Source organism: Cygnus atratus, chromosome 2, assembly GCF_013377495.2.
Source record: "Cygnus atratus isolate AKBS03 ecotype Queensland, Australia chromosome 2, CAtr_DNAZoo_HiC_assembly, whole genome shotgun sequence".
Classification (NCBI taxonomy): Eukaryota; Metazoa; Chordata; class Aves; order Anseriformes; family Anatidae; genus Cygnus; species Cygnus atratus.
Genome location: NC_066363.1, coordinates 92093592 through 92121521, shown reverse-complemented (window position 1 = coordinate 92121521; position 27930 = coordinate 92093592). Strand labels below are relative to the sequence as shown.

At 39.1% G+C, this 27930-nt stretch overlaps 1 protein-coding gene across 21 annotated transcripts in view; it reads right to left on the bottom strand.

Moving 5' to 3' along the window:
• The window catches only part of LOC118249967 (poly(rC)-binding protein 3-like), a 514794-nt gene that overhangs the window by 373663 nt on the left and 113201 nt on the right, over positions 1-27930 (bottom strand). Inside the window, exon 1 of one of the 21 annotated variants that reach the window (XM_050708840.1) lies at positions 11723-11742. The exons of the other annotated variants lie outside the window; for them this stretch is intronic. The gene's annotated coding sequence lies outside the window, so the exon portion shown is untranslated. Of the gene's footprint in view, positions 1-11722; positions 11743-27930 lie in introns of those variants that run through there. 21 annotated transcript variants of the gene reach the window in all.

Genomic DNA, 27930 nt, shown 5'->3' with positions numbered 1-27930 from the left:
AACAGGAGACGAAGTAGGCCTGATGTATTTCAGAGCTAGCAACACCACACCCCAGCTAGTGCTCCTGTGAAAGGTTTAATTAATTCACGACCTTAGAGATACCAAAGCTGGTTAGTCACGCAGACCCCATCTCCATTGTACAGCTCTTTTAATTTCACAAGTTTCCTGCTTCCTTTGAGAGAATCATATGCTGGGTTTCTGCCAGCACCGGTTTGCAGGTGGGTAGGTGTTGCTGTACCCAAGTCCTCTCTGGGCAGTAGCAGGGGAGAGAAGGTAGCAAGGTGAGAAGAGCACCAGGCCTTGGGGATTGGGGTTGCTGCATGGAGTTGCATAGGCAAGAAACCATACCTCAGATATATAACTGAAATCTGAACTTGGTTGTACAGCATGCCCTCTCCTGCAGTCTGAAGCAGAAGGAGCCAAAACCCTTTCATGTCCCTGCTCTTGAAGGGACCACTTACAAAGCCAAGATGAAAAAGGTATTTTCTTGTTTGCTCCCATGACATTCAATTTAGAGTGGGAACACCTGCCAGCTTGACCCATGCCACCTACAGATGCCCCATCCTCAAAAGTGGCCAGCCAGCTGGCAGGCAACCACTGGGAGAAATGCTAAAGCTTAAAGAAGTGAATAAAGTCTCAGGCAAAGGCAGAGAAAAGCTAGGAAGGAAAGCAAAAGAAAAAAAAGAGTAAGAAAGGCAGAAAGCTTAAAGATGCAGAAAACATCAATTTTATTTTTTTGTAATCAGACAGCGCAGGTGCTGCAAGTGCCACATGGATAATTGCTATATGAAAAGTGGGTTAAATCCTACAATCCCTCAGATATGTTCACAGCTAGACATATGAAACTGAACTTTTTTGCAGAAAGTTCACTTTCCTTTAATACCACCAAGCAATGATTATTAATACAGCATATAAAAGCTTCAGAAAACATGCACCCTCCCTTCACAGAAAATCTTCAGATAAAAACACTGACAGATCTACAGATCAAGCAGCAACCTGCATTCTCAAATGAAAAAAATTCCTGCAGCCTACAATAAAAACCACTTCAGCATCATTGATTGTGTTCAGATGAAGCACAGCTCATTGAAGAATTCCTGGCCCTCAGGACTTCCACCCTTCAGAAGCAACAAGCCAAGTGAAAGACAGCAGCGTGCAAACCCTTGGATAGTAGGCAAACACAACTGATTGTCAACTCTCTTCAAAAGCGACACCAGAGAAAAGCTGCTGAGACTTTAAAGTAGTGCATATTTACAGATTCCAACAACTCCCCTACATAACATAATTATGAATCCTACTCTATTAGAGAGGAAACTCCCCATCATCCAGCAGCAGCAGCCCTGAGAAGCAGCATGCATCACCAGTACTTATAAAGACAAACACACGCTCCTTTAACCATCAGAAAAATCAAACACTTTATAATCCAAGTCAGCTTTCATCTAAGCCATTCTTAAGCATATTATATTGAATTTAACCTTTAAATCTCGACTGTCTTCAGGTACTTTCAGAGAAAGAGGAAATCCACAGACAACTAAAGTAATAATATTGTTACACTAATTAACAGACGCATACAGATACTTATGTTTCTATAACGGTGGAAATTATTTATAAAGGAATCTTGGGGAGACTACACATGCTCATTTTCAAGCTTAGGAAACATTCATGAGAAGAAGGTCAAAAACATTCCATGTTTCAGTTAAGTTTGCATAATCTTTCAGCTTTTTTTTTTTTTTTTTTAATTTCTTCTCAGAACAAGCAGTCAGGCATTGGAACAGGTTGCCCAGGGAGGTGGTGGCGTCACCATCCCTGGGGATGTTCAAGGAAAGGTTGGACCTGATGCTTAGGGACATGGTTTAGTGGGTGATATTGGTGGTAGGGGGATGGTTGGACCAGATGATCTTGGAGGTCTTTTCCGACCTTGATGATTCTATGATTCTACTGCTGTTTAACTTCATAATCTGTGCTACAACTCAAAAATTACGAGGAGGGTAGGTTTAGGAATACAAAAACCCATAGACACTGTTACTTGGAAAAATAATTGAAGACAATGTGAACTAATAAACAAATAAAAACAGAAACAAAACCAAGGGTGCTTTTTATGGAGGGAAGAGAGGGACCTGTGCTGCTCACTGTCAGCATGCCCATGTTCCTCCCACATCTGAAGGATGAAGAGTGTTGGCCACTAAGGCTGGCAGGGAAAAGTGAGCTGCCAGAAAGTTAATCACCCACTTTCACAATTAAGCACCAGAGAAGCAGGCTGACAGACCCGCAGAAGATCCTTCATTGTGCTGCACTGTGGGACCCTGTGCACCACTCAAGGTGTCAGGCCATGTCACTTGAAGTGCGTGCAAAATATTTTTTGCTTTTTTATTTTTGTTTTCCTCCTGTTTAGATACCAGCATTCAGAATACAGATGTGGGAAATGGTACACATATTCCAATTTGATATCTATCTGATTGAGGGAAAAAAAAAAAGAAATATGGCTTCCTTAATCTATAGGTGAAGCCTTCTGTTGGAAAGTTTTCATCTTGCAAAATACTTAGAGGAGAGCAGAGAAAGGAGTATAGAACCTATAATACTTTATAGCTTAGGTGTTAGGCTGGTTTCCTGGGCAGTAAGAGAGCAAAAATTTATTCAGATAGAAATGAAAATGCCAACTGAATGTGATTACTAACCTTTCAGACTTTTTCCCCCCAGATAATTCAACTAAACCTAAGCAACTATATAAAATTACTGCATTTTAAAATTTAAAAGTATATATATTCTGACAGGAAAACTGAACATTCACATAAAAATTGCAGGCTCCCTTGTTCTGTGTCCAAAGTGTTTCCAAAGTAGTTATTTTCAAGATAACTGTAAGTTTGTGAAATAGGATTGTAATATTTAGTGATAAAAGATGTTTTGCCAATAATTTCCAACTGGACCTAACCATAATCTTTAACTACAATACAATATTTTAAAAAAATATATACGCCCCCACTGATGGGTAAGTAATGCGTGAAAGCAATGATGATTTCTCAGTCTAGATTTACATCTGGGTATAACTAACTAGGGCAGTGAGGAATGAGCTTAGGAAGCTTTAGACTTTATAACATAATAAAAAAAGAGCCATGCTCTCCCATAAATTATAAGCATCCCAAATCTGATTTCTTTACATGAGCTCCAGATTAGATTATGAATGTCTTCAATTTCTTACAAACAAAATCCTACTTGTATTCCATTGCTGGTTTTGGTCAAAAAAAATCCTCATGTCCTCCTTACCACAGGAAAAGTGCATACTACAAAGCATAACAATAAATTGAATGAAAAATCTAGATATCTTCCTATATGATGGAAAAGGTATATAAAGTAAGTGATGTCAGTACAGCAGTCAGAAATTAGCTGGGATAGCCATCTAAAGAGATTGTTACTAGAAACATGAAAGATTACCAATATAACGTTTCCCTGCGATCTGGTTTTGTCAATAAATGGTGCTGTCCAAGTAGAAAAAAACTGTAAGGCTGGGCAACTAGTAATAATACATAAATTTTCATTCTTTTTTCTATGTCTCATAATTGATGTTTAATACTTTATGTATTTAGCAATAGTTTGTGTTCTACGTTAGCAAAAGTTCATTTTCAAAAATAGAAACAGCCTTATCTATGACTTCAGCACTGCACAACAGCTGAAAATAAATTAGCAGTTTGTATCTGGAGATAAAGAAACACCAGTGAGATTCTTCTGATAAATTCATTTACTACAATCTAAAAGCAAACAACAACAACAACAAAAAACCTAATCAGTTATTTAGATGGATTTCTTTTGCTTTTCTCAGAAACACGGCTAGTGGCCAGTAGCAGTGACAGGACCCTGAACCAAGCAGACCACAAAGCTGGTCTAATATGGTCATTCATAAACCCCTCACAGTGATTAGGTTTTATCTAAGATTTTTACCTTCATCCTCACTCAAATATCCGGCTTTAGCAGATTACTGCAAACAAGAGTTTTTGACAATATTCTACACAATTTAGCCTTTGCCACCTACAAATCTCTTATATCACAAAGAAAAAATGTGTTTAGCTTTAAATACATAATTGGATACTGAAATTATCACTTCATATGAAATATTTAATAGCTGCTACAGAGCAACCATGACAAGTACTGTGTTCAGTCTTAGATGCAAATTTACAAACAGAAGTCATTATTCTGTTTGCCTCTTCAGGTTTGTAAGTCAGAAACTACATCGAGTTCAACAGCTTCACAGTGATATAAAAATTAGGTGACATTCAGACAACGTATCTGGTATAGCTAATTGTATATCAATTAGGAATAATTCTTCTACCTATGCTTATAATGATTCCAATATTAATGCATTCCACCTCAAAACACATTTCCTTCTCAGTCAGATTGTACCTAAAACTCCCATTTAGCATCTGCTGGGATAAGATGCACAAGAACAAGCTCTTCAGTTGTATGGTCTACATCAGTGAAAGAGCCACCAAAGCACTGAAGTTCAGCATTTGGAAATATACTGAAGCCTCATGTTAAATTCTGCAGCACCCAAAACCACGAGCTATAGTTTCGTGCAATCTGGAAGCAAATATTTCATACAATCTACTAAGTTTTCAGTATGAACCCATTTCACAAAGCCTCCATAAAATGACAGTTGGATATTCTGGATCAAAACCACATTATTATAATTTGGATTTCTGGATTGAGAAAAAACAGGCTAAAAGTGGACATTCTTCAACCATTATTTTCTTCTGCCAGCAGAAAGCAGAACAGCCTTTATCTTGGGTGATTTAGATCCTTCTTCTTTGTCCAGTGCCAGAGCTGCAGTAGCTGATAGGGTCAGCTTTCTGGAAGCTCCAGGGCAGCTTTGATTCATCCTGCCATGGGTAAATCTAGCATAGACCAGAAAAGTGTAGTCTCTTCCCATCTACAAGAGATTCTACATGAAATCGGCCTCTCCTTGCTAACCCAGCACTAGAGAGACATGCAGCTGTATCTCAGAGGTGCTGGCTGTCGCAAAGGCCCTTCAGAGCTCCCTGAATTCACCCTCCAGCCATTTCTAATCTCTGCGACAGGAACAGTCTGGCACTAAGAAAGATGAGGAGCCACTAAGCACAAAATCACTTTGCACAAAACACCTCTCCCTAATCTGTTTTGAGCACTTGATCTGGTCCACAGACTATTTCTGCTCATCCTTCCTTATTTTTTCACTGCGTATCAGCCTGTGACATGATGTGTACGCTTGCTTCTTACACACATGCAAAGTCTGTAATTCAGCAGTGCACTTATACTGAATAATCAATAGGTATTCAGTCACCTAAGCAGTGTGCCCGAACATATCCTCCTAATTATGCACCAGACTTCAATTCTGTGCCATTCTGACACACTGACAGCATAATCCTCTCCACGGCAGCATATGGTGTAATCACAGATCCTGCAAATACCAAGTGCAGGCAATACCTAAGCAGATGTTTAAAAGTGTACTTTACATAACAAGCGTGCAAGTGATCCAAAAATAAAAGACTACGCATTCCACAAGTCTAGAACTGTATATTACTGAAGCTTTGATTAAATGTTTCATACAATCCCACACTACGAGGAGTGTCTGGAGTCATTCATCTGTCTTTCCTAACAAGGGTAAATATATCTTCATTGTTCATAAAAGCAGCACTGTGTGAATAATTGATATCTTAAACAATTGGTACAATGTCCAATTTCACATAATTACATTTCCCTTTCTCAAGGCATAGTATCAACATACCACCAGTACATGAAAGATATTCTGATTTCTAAAAGGGAAATGAGAGTGAGAGGAGAGTAACACCAAAACTTAACTGGCATTATAACTTCAAAAAATGCAGTGAACTATGTTATTCTCCATCACTAGGCCAATTACACACATGGTTTATAGACCCTCACCCAGCTCTAATCACAAGCGCATGTTATTGTCTGTTGGAGCCCACACACAAATTATGTTAAATAGAGGCAAGCAAAAGTTTTCTCAGCTAAATCCTATCCCAACTGGAGTCAGTGGCAATACTCCCATGGACTTCAAAGGCAACAGGATTTGGCATGGGTTAAGCATCCCAAATGGCATTCAAACAACAGATGGACATCCGCTGTAGTTCAAAGGCACAAGACATAGCTTGTGCCTTACTTAAGTTAAAATCTTATCCCAGCTTATACAACCATGGAAAGACCACAATGTTTAAAGCAGAACAGGCAACCGAAAGCGCCTTGCACAAGCCACCATCCATCCACACAAAAACTGCAGAGAAAGTCAGCTTACTATGATGATGAAGAAAAAGGGAAAAAGGTTGGCTATATGTGGGCAGAAACAGCCCACACTTGACAGAGACCCAGTCATCTGCAGCAGATTCCTGGGAGAAGAGATGCACCCCTCCACCCCAGGAGCATGCAGTTAAACACATGTTTTGGTTCACTGTGGTCATGAACTTATGCTCAGCATTGCACCCACACTGCAGAGACATGCACAAGCTTGCATCAAGTTCTTGCTTGTCCTTGGTTTATCTGTGAACTTAAGACCTGTCCCACTCTACAGAAATATACTCTGAGGCTCTAGATATTATTAACAAATGAACAAGCAAGTTCACTTCTGGCTAAAATGAGTAATTCAGAAATAAAGAAACCATTTCTTACAGCTCTCATTTAATCTCTGGCACCTCTCCAATTTATTCCATCTTGCTAGCTTTCCTACACACTCTGAAAACACTGTTTATGGATTTGTTTTCTCCATTTTCTCCAAATGGTACTTTTATACAATCATGTCTGTTCAAGACAGAAATCTTCAGATGTTACCTGCCCCACAGGAAGCACTGTCATGGTATTTCTAGGAACACTGATTCTGATTTTATCCTGACATCAGGAATCCCCTACCAAAGAGGTAGCGTTCTATAGTATTAAGAGGGGGATAAAAGAACTCAGCTGAGACAAACAGTAGCACGCCAAAGGACCCAGGAAAGATCTGGAATAATATATTTACCTCAAATGTAGCCAACTTACCACCATCCAGGACAGAGCATCCAGGCACCGGACTGCACAGGCTCCAGGCACAGAGGCATCTGTGCTGGCTCCAGACAGAGCCAAGCTTGAATTCAGTGCCCGAATAGCCAGGCTCACATGGCAAGTGTCCAACTGGCTCAGGTAAGTATTAGCTCACTGACATCTCCCATCTCCACTAGACTTTTACTGTGCATCTTTCTAATGTGATTTGCATATGGTTTGTATTATCTGTGTTTTTCACAGCCATTCAGTGCCATTGTCCTTCCCTGCTCTCTCTCCTGCTACCGCAATAACTGAGCATGCCTTGCGTAAATGGAGTGGCATTTGCAGAGTGGTGGGGGTAGGATGGAGAGTAAAGAAAGCTCTGCAATGTCTCCATGACACAAAAATACTTCAAGATTGAGAGAACTGCGAGCATAACATGAATTTCAAGCTGTTCTTTATCCCAATGTTCACACCAGCTTTGCTGTGTACTCTTTTGAAAGTCTGTTTTCATATTCCTGATGTGTGGAAGCTGGTTAGAAGATACTCCAGGCTTCCACGGAGTAGCCCAAGCTGCTTCCGAGTTGCCCTTCAGCATCTTGCCAAGAAAAAAAAAGTTCCTTTTGTTCCAGGTATCTCTGACTGAGAAAGGACTTCGTTTTACAAGTCTCTATTATGCATTCTCTCTGAGCATGAGAAGTTTGGAACCAAAGCACTCTAAAAACAAGAGAGTTATTAAAGGCTCTTTGGCAAATTGACACGGTCTATGCAAGCAGCCCCGACAGCAAAACATTTCACCAGCAGTTTGACAATTACACTTTTGAATTGAGGGCTAATTCAAGTTTTCATTCACAAATAGTTACTCTAGGCATTTTCCAAAAATTAAATTGAAGATGAGTGTTAGAGGTTTATCACACAATTTTCATGCCCTTGTAGGTAAAGTATGTTTTAAACAAGCTATCTGATGAGGTCTCTTTTAGGATATTAGGATATAGTGAAATCATTGTTACCCTTCATCTTGTTCATGCCCTTGTGCTTACCGTAACACAGATCCAAACCACCTTTTGCCACAGAATTTATCCCACATCTCAGGTGGATTCACCCTGGCAAACAAACAACCGATGTGTTACAGCAGCTTAAGATTTGTAATATTGGTTGGTGGTGACAAAAAGGAATGAGCTTTCACACTTCCCACATAATACTCCAGTGCTGCCCCTGCAAAGAAAGTTGAATGTAAGGTTGTGTAGACAGCATATTTCTTGTCTTGGCCATTGAACAAAACCAAACATGAATACACAAAGCCACACAATGCTTTTGTTTGCATTTAGATCAAATGAAATTTTCTACCAAATCCAATGCCCAATATACAGGTTTGAGCACTTAGAAAGAAATGAAATACATACAAAAGTAGAACGCATTGGTTGCTCCCTTTTATTCAATATCCTATCACACAGAACACTACTTCCATCCAAGGGAAGCTAAACCTCATTATATCCCAGGAGAACAGCTCGCTGCTGGCTTATCAGCTTTTTTTGGGGTGGTATAAAACCTAATACTGCATTTCTAATTTCTCCATTGTACGTGCATTGGAGCAGTTGTGTGAATACAAGTCTTCAGCCTCTCAGGTCATACAGGTATGTGATGTATTGTTTGATAACTTTGTTAGCATTGCATGACAGAGGTGAAGAACAGGTGAGATCTGAAGCTCAGAACATCCCATCCTACCAGTATCAGAGTTCAGAAGACAGGCCTTTCAGGCAAAAGAGATCTCAGCTAATGTCTTCTATACCTCAGGAGAAGAAAATGTTTGCATCATCTTGATATTGGTTGTGAAAGTAAAACCAACCAACCAAAGAAACAAAAAAAACCCCACAATTTAATTTGCAGGATTACCCTTAGAATTTTTCTGAGCCAAAACTATTAGATCAATTCAGTTCAAATTTGCAAGTAATACACAGAGATCATTCACCAAATATTTTTCCTCCTGAATTTATTTTGCATCTATCTAGACAAATAAGCAATCTCTCTTCTATCCTCCATTCTTAACAGTATCTGCAGAATAGACAGAGTGTTGTAGTTCAACTTGCCATATTATTTTAAAATAAATCTTGAAGTTCAAAGGTGAAGATGGGAAATTACAGATCTACCAACTCCACATCTTCATTGTACTTTTTAATGTTCATTCACAGAAAGCAAGTGAAACTGGAAAGAGATTTGCAAGAGTGGAGGCATTAGCAAGTAGCTATGAAAATGGATTTTACACTGAGAATGGAAGTTTGATACCAGGGTTTCTGCAGAGGGACTAAAGAAGCAACTTATAGAGAAAGCTGAGCAATTTCCATACGTTAGCTGGCCAAGTTGTACAACACAGAAAAGAGTAAAGGTTAGCCTTTAATGGCTTTACTGTACTTTTCCTATGTTCACTTCCTACTCTGTCCTCAGCAAATGATTATTTCAGTGCTAAACCTTCCACACTTCTACCCGTCCTCTTTTACACTGCAGCTGGGGAAAAAGAAATCTCAGTCCCAGAGGACCAGTTATACTTGCAATCCAACAAAGCAAGCTGTATTTTCCTATTCAGTCCCTAGTCTACCATTATTCAAGTATCAGAATATCATTCAATGAGAACCCATTTTTGCATAATTAAAACTGAATCCACTTGTGATATTTATGCCCTTTAGTTCTTCAGACTTACTCTGGGGAACTAACGGGTAATTAGTATGACCAATGCCAAGAGCTTCCATCATCACAGCAGAAAGCTAGCTATAAAATTCATCTTTATACAGTGGCTGTAAACTCCTCTATATAGCACAGCTACAAACATCAAGTCAAAATATTGATACAGGGCAGAGAAGTGTAAATACAGTCCATATTAACTGCTCCAAATCACTCAGTCATGCTAGAATGTGCACCAAGCGGCACATAGGGGAAAAAATATGTAGTCACATTTGCACTGAATGATTCACCTCCTCTTCAGACTTATATTTAACTGCACGCACTCAGTTTGTTCTCTGGTGTATGGCACCAGTAAGTCCTTCCTCCTTGAACCCCAGCCCCCATGAGAATGAAAGGGCCATGGCCCAATAGCCAGATGTCTGAATGGTGAAATGATTTCACGTATTTGAGGTGAGACTGTGGGTCTCAGGCGTTCCTAACCATCACCGAATGAGGAAATCTAAAAAAATTTTGGAAAGATAGAGAAAACTGCTCTAGACTTTAATTTTGCTTAATTTCTCCTGCTCCTTTATAGCATACATGAGAAATACTGGAACAGAGGAGGCTCTGCTTACAAAGGCCAACACAGGTGTACAAACAGATTAAGAAATATAAAACATAAGAGAGGGGAAAAAGGACTTAAGTGGCAAAAGGTCCTATGCTGTCAGTGGTCAGATAAAGCATAGCAGCAATCACGAAAACTGTGTTCAGCCCTCTGTTTAACAGCAGTTGGACAGGTGGGGAAAAATCCCAAAGGATCTGAAAAAAACAAAGTCAAACAAAACTAATGATAACATTGTGCCTGCCTATGAACGGAAGCAATTCTGTAGCACTGTCCACCCTCTTGGGTTTTATTCATAAGCTGAAAATGAGCGGTCCAGGCCTCTCAGCAATAATTACCTGCTTTGATGTAATGCATACACTCTGTTTGGGATGGGAAGAGAGACGGAACTGGGCAGAAGAGGAGAGATCTAATGGAAAATCCCCTTGTTTCTTCCATTCCAGTAACAGTTTCAAGTTAAAATCCGATTCTTTTAAGGTTTAAACTACATATTTTTATTCAATATACAGAAAAGCAATTGAGTCAGTCACCACGGTTATGACTTTTTTTTGAAACACTAGATGGTTGTGGTGGTGTACATGAAATTCCCTTCCACGAAATGAGGCCGCATAGAATGCATAGCACTGGAAACACAAACGCACATCTCATTACAAAGGCATTTGAAATGCAGTTTATATCATAGAAAACCTGCACGTATGCTCTTTTTCAGCATCTGAGTACAAGAACAGGATGTGTCTTATTCTGAACCACTCACTTGACTTGGATCCACCTCAACAGAGTTGTTTGGCCAAAACAACCCTATAACAATCACCTCGATGCATGGATGCTCTGCCCCTGGAAAGGCAACATGAAGCAGCATGCCTGCTGCTCTGGATGTGTGAATGTGAAAGCCATGCTGCACTTCAGGAGCTTTTGTAATGTTTCTGACCTTGGCTGTTCCCCAGAAAGGCACCATGTCAGATGCGGCATGAAAAGAGCTCTTGCAGCTGCATAGTTTAAGCAGGTTGTCCCCTTATTTATCTCTGTGCAGCCTCACAACAGCACAACACATGCCCCTGCAGCCACAAAGACCAACTATTGTAATTCTCTCCGTATTGAATTTCCCACAGGCTTTTCCTGCCTCTCGCGGTTAGAGCAGGATGCAGCAGCCAACAGCACAGGGCCACAGCGATCACGTTACAGCCACCCAGCGCTTTGCCCTGTACACAGGCAAAACGAAGCCTTCAGAAAAAAGGCACTAAATAGGTTTGTTCACCACCAGTTGCAGAGTTACTTTTCTTAATACTGCCCCCCCTACCCTGCTTTCAAATTAACAAGAAGGAACATTAAGCATGTTTTTCTCCTGGTAAGCACCTTCCCCGTGAGAACCTCTATGTGCCTTAGCAGGTCACAGCTGCCCTACACACAGCTCATGTATGCTCAGCCAGCCCCCTGGTCTACAAATGTTCTTACCTTTCAAAGAGATTAGCTTTAACCACTGCTTCATGCCAGGAGACAGAGTCGTACCATGTCCCTTCAGTCCCGTTCCCCGTAAAACCCTTCCTCCATTGCTTACTCTTCAGCTTCCTGCCTTCAGAAATTGGGTAGGCATAATTGTCATTACTCCTCCTGGCTTCACGGTGATAGTTAGTTCAAGTGGGTCCAACGTTCGTGCAATTAGCATCCAAAGCACACAGCAGTGAATTGCATTATCAGTGCACAGAAATTAACAGGTAAGCATTGTCAACGTGGCACCCCTTTGCTTCTCTGTGGCTCTCAAGCTGGAGTGTTTTATAGGAAAAAAGCTGAATGCAGTTCTGAGGGCTTATCTATATGAAGTAAGCTCACATTGCTCCACAGGCCCCACACAAAAGCCCCAGCTCATACACCATCCAAGCTAAACCTCCCGGCCCCCTGTGCAGTGCTCATTAGTTGTGTTGACAGTAGCAAGGAAAGTGGTGTAACAGGAACAGAAGCAATTGGTAATGAAGACATCACATCTATCTACGCTACCTATAGCTGGGGGATTTTACTTGAAACTACATTTCACCCAGTCCCCTCGACAGGTGTTCCCAGTGAAGAAGTGGTACCAAGCTGTTCAAAGGGCTCACCAATGCCCCCTATCCGTATGAGAGGTTGAATCACACTTGGAAAGAAGTTCGCTGTACTATCTCCCTTCAAGGAATGTGGTTTGTATACATCAAAATCACTTTGTGAATCAAACCAATAAGCAGCATAAGTGAGGACAACCAGGGGATTCAGTTCAAAATTGCACTGCAGCTATAAACAGAATATAAAAAACAGTCTCAGTCACTGTGACCATGTTTGACCAAGCATCTTTGAGGGGGAGCACACATTCTTCTAACAGTCTGGATTAGGAAAACACAAACCTTTCCAAATGACAACTGAGGGGTGCTGCTACAGGATGCTGCCTTTCTGGACCACCACTACTTTTCCTTCAGAGACAAGTGTCTGAAAAAGAAACGAGTACACCTTTCTTCCTCTTCACCTCAACACACCATAGGTTTAAATACTGGTTAGGTGTAAAACCCCAGGTTACTGGAGGTGATAACCATTCTAGGCAGTTGCCTCAAAATCTAGACCTGAAAAAGCAATTCAAAAGCAATGACTCAGGTCTTTCCCTGTATCACTGGTGCTTAGGGTCCCATGGAGCTCCCAGGCTGGAGGATATGAAGACCTGGTGTGGTTGGAGGATATTAGGAGGGCTCTGCAAGGTCACTAGCTGGGTTTGGTGCCAGTGGAGTGTCTGTCCTGACTGGCAGTCACCTTATCTCTCCTATACTGGTGCTGCCTCTCCCTTTTGAGCCCTGATAGAGCAGATGCTGCCCCACGCCCTCAGGTGTGCACACCTACACATATAAGCGTGAGCAACCCTAAACTTGTACCATAAGTCTGTGAAAGAACAAGTAAGACTCAGACCAAAATCCTCAGAACCAAACACTACTGAATTTCCTGTTTCAGCAACAGTTTGTATATCTGTTTCCAAAAATTGTGGTATATTTAATCCATGATGTTTTTAAGACTTCCCGTCTAAATAACCAAAGCAAATATAATAAGCTGTGATAAAATTTATGTCTGTCGTTGATGCAGCTTCACTTAATTTAGAAGTGTTATCTAATTAACAGACTGATAATCTGAATTTGGAAATGACATTTTTTTCCCTTGAAGATGGTTAAAATAACTCTAGAAATACATCACCACAAAGCATGAAATGTGAACAGCTAAAGAATTCAAATCCACGTATTTTGTTAATTTACCATTCATACACTAGATAGTAAGTGTGATCCAATATCTCGTAGCCTATAAAAACCAATCTTGATCAGGTAATGCAAACTATCAGATTTCTAATAACTGATATGTTTTTGGTAGTTTTTTTTTTTTAATTACTTAAGTCACATCTCCAGATTCATGCAGTTTGTTAATGGAAGGTTTATCACAGACTGAATATTTTAAAAGACTTTTTGATCATGGAAAGAGGGCCTAAAGGTCTTAAATAAAAAATAACCTGAATCAGTTACCTTGTTAGCTGCACGATATATCTTTCTAATCCAAATTAAAAACAAAAATCCCCCCAAATTAACCACACCTCATACTGTGGTACATAACCAACTCAGACTTGAAAATCCCCCAGTGCATACACACATTTTTGTATTCACTGGAAGACACAGGCCTCATTAGTGGCAATGTTTCAACAAGCAGTTTTGAAAAACAAGTTCAAAGATAGTATTGAAAAGAAGACTACCACCATCATGCAATAGTTACTGTCTTTATTAAATAAGAGCCTTTAAAAATGGGGTAACTTTGGTCACACACTTAACAATGGCTTCCTGTTTCCTGCCTCCTCTCTCCTCTCCCAATCATCAAATGAGAAGAAGCTTTTGTTTAAATTACCCAATTACTGCTGAGTTGTTTACTGACCTCTTAAATTTTATAATACAACATGCTGTTGTGATAAAGCTGTCTGACAGCACTGACAAAATAGCTGCCTTAAAAAGTTTTTCCCCTCTTCCTCACTGCATAAGAAGCACAACTGAACAGAAGGTGACCACAATTCCATACTTTCCTCAATAAGGAACAGCTACAACGGGCTCAAAATGAATTGCAGTGAGGCACGGTGCTTGTGAAGTGTAGCTGCATTCAAGTACATCAACCAGTCCATTACAGTTGCAGAAAACATTCAAGATTGAGACACTCAAGAGACAGAAACACGGAGGAAGTAAGTAGCCCTCACTGCCTCCACCACCACATCTGCAGCAGGGGTGGTGGGCACACACAGGAGTAACAACAGATAGGGCAGGATGGTGTCAGAACAGCTTGTAATTTTTCCCTCTTGGAGGAATGTGAAGGATATGCCATAATGAAGACAGGAATGCTATTTACAGTACATAAAATCTGCCTGTTTCTCATAAATGCTTCCAAATATCATGAAAACTTTTGGTCAAGTGCTTCCCTGACCAACTAGATCAGCCTACTGTGCTGCATGCCAGAGAACAGTGGTCCAGTCTAGAAAATATAAGTCAGTACACTTAAAGACTTCGTAGTTACTACTGCTGCTATTATTTTATTATTTTTTAAAGTCAAAGGAAAGTGTGAAATGTGCTTTGTATACAAGAGGAATGATTCAGCAGACTTGGGAGTGGACTTGGACTGAGGCTGGTCAGCTGCACCTCAGTCACTGGGAAGGTGATGGAACAACTCTTCTTGTAAACTACTTCAAAGCTCATGAAGAACAAGATAACTGGGAGTGGACAGCATGGATTTATGCATAATTTACACTTCATAAACAACCTCGTTTTCTACACTGTGATCAGCGTGGTAGTTCAGGTTAGAGCAGTGTATACTGTTTACCTTGACTTTAGCAAGGTTTTTGACACCCATCTTCCCATTACACCCTCATAGACAAGCTGACAAAGCACGGGTTTGATAAGGAAACAGTGAGATAAATTAGAAAACAGCTAAGTTGCTGTGCCCAGAGGGTTGTGACATTTCCTGTTTAACAAGGAGCAGAATGGGGAAAACAGAATGTAAGAACTTTCAAATACCTTTGATAAATTTTATAGTTAAAAGGTGCTTTATTACAAGACCACTTGCAAATGGACAGCCAGGAACAGCTACTTTGCAGCCTTAGGAGATTGAATAGCTATGTGCTAACACTTGTAACATTCATCTCAGAAGATACCCAGGAAATACATTATTATAATGCCAGAAGGGAAGTGAGAAAAGATGGCAATTGTTTTCTTGGTACTTCAGAACGGGAACAAAAAGAGAAATGTGAACCATCTACTGGGGCCATAAGGAATAGTATATAGCATCCATTACCAAAACAACAACAGAACAGAGAGGACCCAGAGGCTTGAACAAAGTCCAGCTAGAGGTAAGTCACTAGTGATGTACCCTAGGTGTTTATACTGCGGCCAATACTGTTTAACATTTTTATTAATAACCTAGATGATGAGACTGACTACACTCTCAGCAAGTTTTAAGAAGATATGAAAGTAGAAGTGGCTGATAAACCACATGGTTGTGCTGCCATTCAGTGGGAGCTGGACAGGCTGGAGAAATGGATACAGAGGAATCTCATGAGGCTCAAGGGGTGAAGGTATGAAGTCCTATATCTGGAAGAATAACCTCCCACACAAGTACATGGTAGGGACAAAGTGACCAGAAAGCAGCTGTGCTTCACTAGGACTCCAAAGTCCTCCACTACATGAGCTGACCAGGAGCTGGTAAAATACTCTCACAGCAATGAAGGATAACATCATCCTGAACTGCATTGCCAGCAGATCTTGGGCAACCTGCTCTCACTGAGCCTTCTTGAGTATGGGGGTTTGACTAGATGACCTCTAGTGGTCCCCAGTCCATGAGGTTCGGTGTGAGCGGAGGTCTAACTAGTATTGTCATAAATTTGCGAAATTACTTTAAGCAATATTATAAGAAAAACCTACAGGTTTCGTTCAGGGATTAGGCATAGATTGAATAAGTAGGGAACTCTGCGGACACATCATTAGCTGAACTGAATGCATCAGTTAAAAGTCAGTCACCTCAACTGAATGCCACAGTTCAGACCATGTTGAGATTAATTTTTTGCTCAGTTCTGGAATAAACAAGAGTGAACATTCAGTCTTTAATCACTGGAGCCACAACACCACCACAAAATCAGAATCAAGACTGTTATATCCCTTTCCAGAAATATTTCTAAACATTTTACTTCTAACAACAGTAAAATACTATAGTATCAGCACTATTTATTTTTCTTCATCATAATCTAGTGTAGGTTTGCTCTATATTTTAGAACACCCAACCTGCAATTTGTCAAAAATTTTGTACTAACACATTTTTATACTTCCTAAAATTATCTGAAATTATTTTTCTGGAAATTGTAATGTTGCAGCTTTAAGAAAATGATATTTTTTTCCCCTGTTTGAGATAAACACAGCATTTGCTTCTATCAGTGAGACTGTAATTGTGGGGCCATGGAACATGTGACACCACTTACCTGTTAGAGGGAAGGAAAGAAGAGGAGGATGTACCCCTACCATGAACTGAAATCTCACTGAACCACAACATTGTGCTCAGAGCTGAGGGCAGGTATCATAGTGTCAACCCAGGGCTAAGCCCTTCAAGAAGAGCAAAGAAGGAAGAGGAGAGGGGTAAAAGCCAGACTGCTTCTTTTCTGTTTGTGTGAGGAGCACATTCCTGTTCTTTCAGCAGACAGTTTATACCAAGTTTAGTCTAGAAGTAACTGACTGGTATTATTATACAGAAGTCAAAGATATATATGCAGAAATCACAGTATGAAACCTATTTTCCCTGCAGCTTATGTTAAATACTGTATCTTAAAATTGCTGTTAAGCCCACCTAATTTTTGAAAATATGATGACATGTCCAACTACCAAAGATCAGATGGCTCCGATCTCTTCTGGTACATCCTGCATCTTACTAGAGCAAATACAGCTACTGCCAGGGAGAGGAGGGAGGAGACTGCGTACTGGTACAGCACAACAAATTCCCCAGATAGAGTAAGCTATGAATAAAATCACTTGATTTGTGAACAATGGCATCCCACTCCGCACAACATCTGGCCTTAAGCAATGTGTCAGAAAAAGGCAAAGACATCCCATGGAATTTTTCAACTACCATGGGAACACTGACTTGAAAAGTTAAATTCAGGTTCACGATTGTATTATAGAGGTGTTTGGTTTCATTAATACTGACATTATTCAAAAAACAAAGCAGTAAGTGAACATTGTTTTAATGCCTCCTAGAATAGGAAATTATCACTAAAATAAAATTTCTCCTTGGAGAATTTCAGTGATTATCATGATTGCAAAGGCAGAAGAGAGCAAGAGAGCAAGAAATTTGGGAGATATCTTTGAGATGACTGTTTTGCTTACCCCTAGGAAACAAGCACTGTAATAAAACATCATCTGTGGATCTGAAGATGCAGGATGAAAGAAAAGAGGTTTTCTGATCCTCAATTTAAACATGCTAGCAGACATTTTCACATCTGTCAGAGACATATTTTTAGTGGACCATGGTTTTTTTCATGCGGGTGTTTGAAGATATGGCAGAACTAAGTTCCTCATCCTCTTACGGTCTTAAAACCATGTCATTTCTAGCAGAATTAATAGGAGAAAAAAAAAAGCTTCAAACTATTACTAAAATGTTTTTATCTCCGCCAAGCTTCAGAACTTATAAAACATTTGGGCTTTGCTCAAGAAATATCATGTGCATTACATTATTCAGACTAACAAGAAAAATAACAAATCACTGGGTGCACGTGATATGGAAGAAGATTCACTGCAAGCAAGTGCATAAGATCTTGCAGAGAGATCAGTCTGAAGTGGTACAAGGTGGAATGAACTCTAAGTTGAGACCAAAGTCAATAGTAATTCATACTATGAAGTGCAAAGCAGGATTGAAACAGCATCTGGATTCTAGATCTCATCCTAGACAGGTTAAAAAAAATAGTATTGAACAGCAAAAGATGTATTAAATTGAATTCTTTGGTGAAACCATGGAGAAAAAAAGAGATCCTGTTACATTCTCTGTTGCACATGTATGAATCTAGAGCAATAATTGACATTGATGTTATTTCATACATTCCATGCTTAACAAGGAGCAGAACTTGGAAAACACAGAATGTAAGAACTTTCAAATACCTTTGATAAATTTTATAGTTAAAAAGTGCTTTATTACAAGACCACTTGCAAGTAGACAGCCAGGAACAGCTACTTTGCAGCCTCAGGAGATTGAATAGCTATGTGCTAACACTTGTAACATTCATCTCAGAAGATGCCTGGGAAATACATTATAATAATGCCAGAAGGGAAGTGAGAAAGGACGGCAATTGTTTTCTTGGTACTTCAGAACGGGAACAAAAAGAGAGATGTGAACCATCTACTGGGGCCATAAGGAATAGTATATAGCATCTGTTACCAAAACAAACAAAATCAAATAAAACCACACTCCCCAAAATGCCCAGCTCCCCAACACTTCGTAAGAATTGTTCTGTTATCTCTGTAATTGTGTAACAGATCTTATTTTCTCTCTCCTTGTGTCTCATTCCAGGGTCTTTTATGATATCTGTAGTCAATTTTAACAGCTTTTTCTCTCAGGTCCCAAACTACTCATTGAAAGCGTAAAAACTGTGGCAGCATGAATGCAGTTTACACCTTCAAAAATAAAAACTTTCATGCTTATTTATTATAAAACCAAGAATGTTGAGGGTTGTCATTCATTAATTCCCCCTTCCTGGCAGATTTCCTATTAACTCCTGATATTTTCTCAAAATAAAGCATTATCAGTTCTTCACTGTAACTCAGAAGAGAACTTTAATAAAAATGAAATTGCCTTATCGCTAGAACAAATGGAAACTGGTGGCAGCTAATCAGTTGAGGGAAACTGGCAGAGGCTAGCTCAAGAAAAGATCTTGGAGTTTTCAACTCTTTGGATTAGGCAAAAAGAAGACCTGATTTTACACACAGTTTCCAATGCTTTAGATCTGCTGACTGGCACTGAGTTACTCGTCATAGTTAAGATCTAAGATAGATTAGAATCACTTGGATGTCATTAAGAAACACAGAACAACACTTTCAATAAGTCTTGTCATTAGGAAAGTGACCAGCTTTCAGCTAGTTTTGAGAATTTCCACTTGCAACTATTTTTGTTGATATACCACAGCTTTGAGCAGTCCAACTCACAGGCCAGGACCCCACTGTATGTATGCTACACAAATATGAAACTAAAAGACAACCCTATTGTCAAAACTCCAGTCACCCTTTGTAGCTGAAATCATTTTACTCTCCCAGTTTTTAGTAGCAAAAGGTGGCTCTTGGTGCTACATCACAGCAGAGATACTAATGCTTTCCTTCCTCTGAGCAAAGCAATCTATTTCGGCTCAGCACACTGTTGGTTAAGTAGCATTCCTAAGAATTAGGTTTTGAAATTAAAAACTGATGTGGGACCAAACCATGCAACTCAGAGGATTTTCATACAACACCACAGTTATGCACTAAAAACTCAAGGTCACTAGAGTCACCAAGCAAGACAGAAAAGCTCTATTTCACATAAAAAAAAAATCACATGTTGCATTTAACACAATGAAAGCCTGGTCCTGTCCCCCTACCTGGTATATAGACTTTCCCCAGATACCTATTTCTTGAACACTGACAAAAATCGATAACTGGCTCCTGTAGTGTCAGTCACGGAGCTTCCAAAGGAATAGAAAAGCATTGCAATTTTTGTTTATGGAGGTATGGTTTTTGATGATGTAAGTAAGGACACATGTGGGCTGCAAATCTCCAGAAAACACCTGTATAACAGCATATGCACAATCTGATGGTTTCTGCTGCTCAGAAATCTATATCATGTTGTATAGGCCTTTGGAAGTTTGAAGCGAGTCGTTGTTGTCTTAAAGGCTGAGTGATATTTTTTGTATATGAGCACTGTGGTGATGGTCAGACTACTATATCCTGTGTCACACAGAACTGGACAAATTCTTTGTGGAAAACTACAGAACAGCTGAAAAGTGTAGTCTTGCACGGTAATAGGAAACAGAAGGAGAAGGCTGGAAAATGTTTTGTTCATACACGTAGCATAATAAATTATGAAAAACCTTGAAAGAAATTTATTGAGATTATCTTTTCTCAGTGCTCCAACAACGTAACCTTTTTAGCTATTTAAAATAGCAAATGAATTCAACTGATTGCACAAGTCAATTCAATATACACATTGAGGACCAAATATAGCACTTAAAATGCTTAATTCTATGTGAAGAAAGCAAAAAAAAACTTTTTTGGATAGTACAATAATGTATATAGTCCAGTAAGACAAAAGACTCCATACAGAGTTGCACAGAAGTTACCAAAAACGCAGAACCAAGGAAACTAGAATTTGAAGAATCAGATAAAACAAAGCAGATGAGACATGAGTTAGTCTGCTTGCAGAGACTATGCTAAATTCATTCTGGTGCCCTGGATCAAGTCACTTTGATCTCTGCTTCCCCTGTATTTCTGCTCTCACAACATGGATACCCCAGTCCCCCTATCAAGTGAAAGAGCTAAGAAGGAACAGTCCAATTTTTTCCCCCATCCTTCCCTTAATCCTACCATTCTGGGTCTCACACTAGCTGTGTCAGAGACTTCAACCCCAGCAACCAGTGAACGCATCCCTGTAATCCCACGTATCTGGAAAAAAGGGAGTGGCTACATGAACCAGAAACTCCTGCACTGGAATCTTACAAGACCTGATATGTGAAGAGCTTGCGAGTATCAGCTAATGTAGAAACCACGCAGAGGAAGCAGAGAAGGGCCATGCAGGAAATATGAGGAGGTGGTGAGCTGGGGAGGAAAAGAGCAAAGAAAATACAAAAGTATATAATAAGGTATATAATGCCCCCCACACATTTTCTTTTTCCCCCCTTCTCCCTAGCCCAACTCAGTTATTGCCATCTTATGTCAAAACACCCCTGCTGCAAAACTTATTGGGATCTCACAGCAAAGTGTTGCCTGAGGCATGGAAAAAAGCATGGCAGTTGAATGGATCATATGGGTGAATCTTGCAAGATGAATGTAGTCCTTTGACTCACTGCTGAAAAGCCCACCTTCTTATGGAAACACTTATCTAATAAATTGCATTTAAATCTTTCCTCCTTCAAGTATGCACATTCTAACAAAAAATGCTACAATGTACTTGCATTTTTATTCCAATAAAACCTCAAATTCATATTTCTAACCTTGGGATTATCTTGACTACAACAAACAAGCAGCATATATATTTTCCATATGGAAATACTGTTCTTGTTTCATAGAAGTTTTCATAGCTAGGCTCTGTAACATCAAAATTCAAATCTATCTTGAGGACATGATTCTTCCTACATATTATCAAGTTTTATTTAACGCATTCAAGTTAATCCATAGTCATAGTTTATAAACACTCATGTGTTGATCTGTCAAACATAAGATACAAGATACACCTGGTATTTTCAGAAAGAATGTAAACTTGGGTTATACTTAAATATTTACATATTACATTGTTTCAATTTTTTTCTTACTACTAATTACTATAATGAGCCTTCACAAGACACTCATACTGTGCTCAGCTGATGTCCAGTTTACTACATCTACATTTTTTCCAGGAAAAAAAAAAAAAAAACAACAAAATCATCTGTAAAGTATCAGCCTAGATATCAAAGAGCAAAAGAGTATTTTCTCAAGTTTTACTTTTTGCCAAATATGTGGAAAAATAAAGAGTAACACACCACTTGTCAACATTTGTAGAACAATTTAAAAACTGATTACCATGTTAGATTTTTTTCATCATAGTCTAATTAGTTAGAGCAGTTGGTCGTAAAACCACAGGGTTCAGTGTAGAAATTTTGGAATAAATATTATGTCAGACATGCCTTTTTTTTTTCCCCTAAAAGAAAATATCCTTCAGTAGTATGATATTTTGTCCAAGAGCTTTTATGGGCCCCAAACTCAATTTGATCAGCTGGACTAAAGAATAAGAACAGATCTTTTGACATTAACTTATTGTGCTCTGTCCATAGAACTGTTTTTCTTTGAGCACAAAACGACAAGTTTCAAAACCTCTGAAGGTTACTTCGAGCTGAAATAGAATAATCCATATTGCTCCCATGTAAAATATCTGAATATCTTACTGATTGCAAGAAAGTTTTCTAAATATTGTATCTTTTTAAACTCGTAATTTAAATACTTCGAGAGTCAAAACCTTTTATGACTAATGTAGGTACCATTGCTTCTTATCCTCATTTCTTTCAATAAGAAATTAGTATCTCTATTTTTTTAAAAGGAAAAAAAACCTGTGTGAATTGGCCTCCTTTCTCTTCCCCAGCTTCATTAGTTTTTACCTTGTTCTTTGTATTGACCCAAATACTGCCTGACAAGGATCAGCACCTCTCCAGCAAGCCAAGAACCGAAAAAAAAAAAAAAAAATCAGTCCACAAGAGAGAAGCTGAATACATCATTTTGAGGAAACTGTTAGAGGATCAAAGAAAGAAGCTCATGGGTTGGACTCAGGATGTCTTAATAAACCTTTAAGCAACTACAGCTTTATCAGCCTGAATATCCAGCTTGTATTTTCACATATGTGCACACATGATTCCGAGCTAACACTTACTACATACAACCTGTGGAAAAGATTTTAAGCTTAGAAAACACTACAGGTTTGAAATGAAGCAGTACTGCAGTACCTAGATGAATACATCCTCAAGTTTGTATTTCAGATTTGAGAGTATCCAATTCCCTTTTTCAGATACGAGCCATGTGGATTTTTTGTTTGTTCATTTTACACATATTAGCAGGATTTATGGTAAGTCCAATATGGGAAGAAACTTAAATTATTGGTTGCCCATGTTCACAAAGTGGGAGAGAAGGCCTTTTTAACATACCACCAAAGGAGATGTTACTGATGAGGCTTGGGCTACATAAAACAAGGGAAGTATTGCACCTTCACAGTTGAAGAGTATCATTCAAACCAGTAGTCAAAAGCTGGACTCAAAATGAGAAGGATGAACCTTAAACCCAGTTTTAAAATCCACCCCTCAAACTTCACTAATAAATACCATCCTCCTTCAAGAATCAAGTGCTTAAAAGCCACCACGTTCCAAACACAGTATTCTAGGTCTGGAAAGGGAATAGAGGTCAACCCTCTATCACCAAAGGCAAACCCCAAAAGTAGTTTTCCTAAAGGCAGATGATGATTCCTTCACTGCAACAGTGGATAACATCAGCATTACTACCCTGTGAAACTTCAACAGTTTCAATACTATAGGAATAGTATCTGTTGCAATTATAAGTAAAAGAAAATAATAGCACTGCAGAACTTCACAAAGTTAAGCTATAAGTGAATGAAACATGATTAACAATCACTCTCCAACAACCCATAAAGCTTTCCTGCCATGACAGCAAGCATAGCCAAATAAGACAAAATAAACTCTCATCATTCATGGTTGATTTACAAAAGTCTTCAAGTAAACTTGTTATAGAATGATAGCGAAAAGGAAATGGAGTGATATGAATTAAGAATGGCAGCATGAGACTGCACAGAACTGTTGATTAAGATGTTGTTCCTACATAAGTTCTACAAATTGAGGAGAAACATAATATTAGATTGGTCACACTGCCCTGAAGTAATTCCTTGGTTCTACAATCAAAGTAGCAACTGCAAGGATAAAGAACAGAAATTATATACAGTGACATCAAAAGGCACTAGCAGCTGCTCCTCAATGGGAACACAGACTCTGGACAGCATCCGTCAGCTCTGCCCCCACAAACGCACAATTTCACCGTGAGGTCCATACGTGCCAAGTCAAACAGCAGAGAGGAACTTGTAAGAACGACTCAGTAACAAAATTTGTTTTGTCCATTCATAAACCATCGAGGTGATGCACTCCAACAGAGCCATCATATCAGCAGATATAAACTAGATGAATATTATCATCATTTCAGAAAATGCAACTCTGCCATGAGAGTAAACAAATCAGTATTTCAAAACCCATAACACACAAAAGCTATGCATTTCATTTTCTGCCTTGGCAGACAAACCTACAAGCAGGACTTCAAATTACATGGGATGGTGTGGGGAAAAAAAAAGAAAAAACATTATACACAATCTCTTTCAACACCCTCTGTGGAACTTTGTTCTCTTTATAATTCACAGCAATAACAATCTCTTCATTCATTTCAGATGCATGTACCACAGAAATGGAATGTCTGCCCCACCCTGATCCACATAGCACACCAACTCATCTGAAGATTTTGGACTGTCTTAGCTGCTTCACCTCAGCTGATCCATCTCACCTCTCCCAACAATCTGTGCATCTGAGCAGCTCTGAACAGACATCACTTCCAAGCAAATGAACGTGCTTTCCCTTTTTCCAGTAAAAGGAAAAGTGTTTCTCTAGGCTCCACTGTCCCCTGTTCCAGCCTGGCTAATATTCTTTGGTGTAAGGACCAGTTATTCTGACTGAGGAACTCAGTCTGGGAGGTTGAGAGGAGTACACATTTTTAGTACATGTAGGCTCAACTCTTACAATCATTACTGGCCTTGACTACTAGCACATTTTCCGGAGGATCCACTTTTTGGCACTTCCTTTGTTTTTTCATTCTTTGAGTACTTTTACTGAAATACTTGCAGACAATTGTGAAACATTTCCAAATAGTCCACTACAAATAATTCTGACTGTCATTCAGCAAACCTTTATAGACATTGTTAGCCTCTTCAGAAAAGAGATTGACTGAGAACATTAAATCTATTCAAGTCCAAGCTGATCCTTGACTTTAACATAAGATTAAAAGTTTTCCTACAAGCATTTTGAACACCTTTGCACTTCTTTCAAGGTCTTTGTAGAACTGATCAACCTCGAAAATTCTTTACCTGCTGTAGGTTAATGATATTACTGGAAAATTAACTAGTTGGTCAAATAGCAGGAAATATTATTCTACTGAAGCCATTAACCCAAAAGTTGTACACTATACAAGGTCCTTGTTCTAACTTCCTGTTCCTTGGCAGCAGCTAAAAAGTCCCATTGCCATGTCAGACATCTTCTTTAAGGAACTGAAAAGAGCATCTTGTCTGATATACTACTGGTTTGCCAACAATAAACTTCTGCCTTCAAGTCTTGGAGGGAGTTCAAGAATCCATGAGTTTTGCAAAATTAAGTGTAAAATCAGCCCTCCGCACCTACTCTTCAAGAGTTATATAGAAGATAAGGCCATTTTGTACAATTAAGTCCATGAATACACTCCACTTATCTTTTGCCTTCATCATATGATATCAATACTTTAAGACCTAACAAATAGGTACCATTATATTCTAGTCTGTTCTCATTATATATATAAGGTCGTGCACTCACAGACAGCAACACAAGTTACCACAATAAATTAGAAGCTAATCTGCAGGTCAGAAGGAATGGAATTCCTTTTTCCTTCCTCTTTCTCTCCACTGACTATAGAGACAGCTTATATGACTAGTTCAGATGCAGGTATACAGAGCTAGGAGAGATTAATCTTACTCAAGAGGCCTACAAGCTTTTTCTCTCTCTCTGTAGGATGGCCCAAGATATATCAGGAAACATATTTACATTTGGAAGCATCAATCCTGCAGAAATTGATGAAAAATAATTTGAAACAGTGAGTTATTAGAGTTTTACACATCCTAAAGCAAGAACGATTGAAAATGGAGAAAGTAGACAGAATACTTATCAAAACAGAAGAAAAAGAAAAACAAAACTTAAGACACATTTAAAAGGTCATAGTTTGTTAAGCATCACAAAATAAAACCTGAAAAAGCTTCACAGGCATCAGAGAGGTAAACTGTTTAAGATAAAGGACCATACTAGCAGTAAAATAAATATGAGTAAACTAGATTTACATTTGTTTTAGACAAATATTAGAAGAGTGATCACAAAAGCTCAGCTGGGGAACAACCAGCCTATAACTAGGCAAAGAGCCCTGCCAAACCGAAGATGGACTACGACAGCCTTATGAAAGGGATTTATACAGTACAGCAGCTGTGATGGCAAGAGGGAAGGCAGTATGACTCAGGAGGTCTCTTCCATTCCTATACTCCTAATTTAAGTTTCTACTAAATAGCAGAGGTCACACTACTCAAAGAACAAATAGCACTGGTGCTCACATAATTTAAGATACAACTTCAGATCTCACCACTACTTTCCCCCACCTCACCCACACCTCAACCTGCTTTGTCTTTATCTAACTTTAAGCCAGTACTATCACCAGAGAGACTAAGCAACCCTATTATTTTCTTCTAGTAACTCACCTCTACCACGATACTGGAAAAAAAAAAAAAAAAAAAAAAAACCAGCTTCTAATCTCTCTTCTTTCTTTACCACAGAGAGGATACCAAAACAACTGTACAGCTGAAAAGAATTTCAGGTCACCCCAGCAACACCCCTATTTAGGCACTACATGATATTGCATTTCAAAGACAAAGGATAACACAAATAAGTCACTCTGGTGAAACTCTTCCTTTAGAGAATCAAATATATAGGTATACATTTGATATCATTAAAATAACTAGTTACAAGGTAGAAAATGCACTCTATTATTATTTATAAGGCAGTTTAATCTCACCAGAAGAGCTTGCTTTCCTCACTCTAGCAGAGCTCTATAGGAAAATGACCTCTGGTGCTGGCTGTTAGGAACCAGGAAGGAACTGGCTGTAATGAGAAGGCAGCTTTCACCTGGGCCTTGCAGGAAGGCTCTCCTCCTCTTTGGGAGGAGAGACAAGTATCAGAATTAAGAAAGCAATGGAGAAGCAGCTGTGGAGGTGGCACTGATACTCAGAAATATGGATCCCCAAAGAAATTTTCTAAGGAAGCTTGTATGAACTTGCTGAGAGCATATGTTACCTAAGTAAAATAAAAAGCACATGAAACAGCTGCAGTGTCTGCACTGAGGTGTGAACTACCATAAGAGTGGAAATACAGAAAAGTTATATAGAAAAAAAAAAAGAATGAACACTCATATAGGTCCATTAAAAACACACACACCAAAACTCAGACAAATACCCCTTGCTGAACAGCAGGCAGGACCTTGAAGCACAACTAGCTCTCAAATACTATAGGGCTAGCTCCAAAGAGGAGTGCCGTGCCATTGCCACTTCCTTTGTCTCTGTTTGTTGCACTGCTTTACACTGCATTCAGGAGGGAAGAGGCAGGGACGTGTTGCATGTGGGGCTGGATAAAGCCTGTATTTTACAGAGATGCATGTGCAAGAAGAGATCTTCTGGCCAAGAAGAAAGAGGAGTGTGATAAGTCCAAAGAAATGTGGGTTGGAGCTGATGGGGTAAGGGAGAGTATTGTGTAGTGTGTGGTGTTATGGTGAGGGGGATGTGTTAATTCCATGGTGCTTCAAAAGGTGTTTGGGCTTGATTAAAGGAGAAAAAAAATATAATTTAGGCAATTTAGTGGGGGAAAAAATATTATTTAAAGGAGTAGAAGGTGATTCAGGAGAGCTGTCACATCCTCTCACTTTCAGCTTTTGTTCTTTGGTGAACCCAGATTGCTTTCAATCACCAGAGCAACTTATTTATTTATTTATTTATTTATTTATTCCAGTTAAACTCTTGAGTGGAAAAAATGCAACCATTTGGTCCTTGTTGCAGATGGAGCC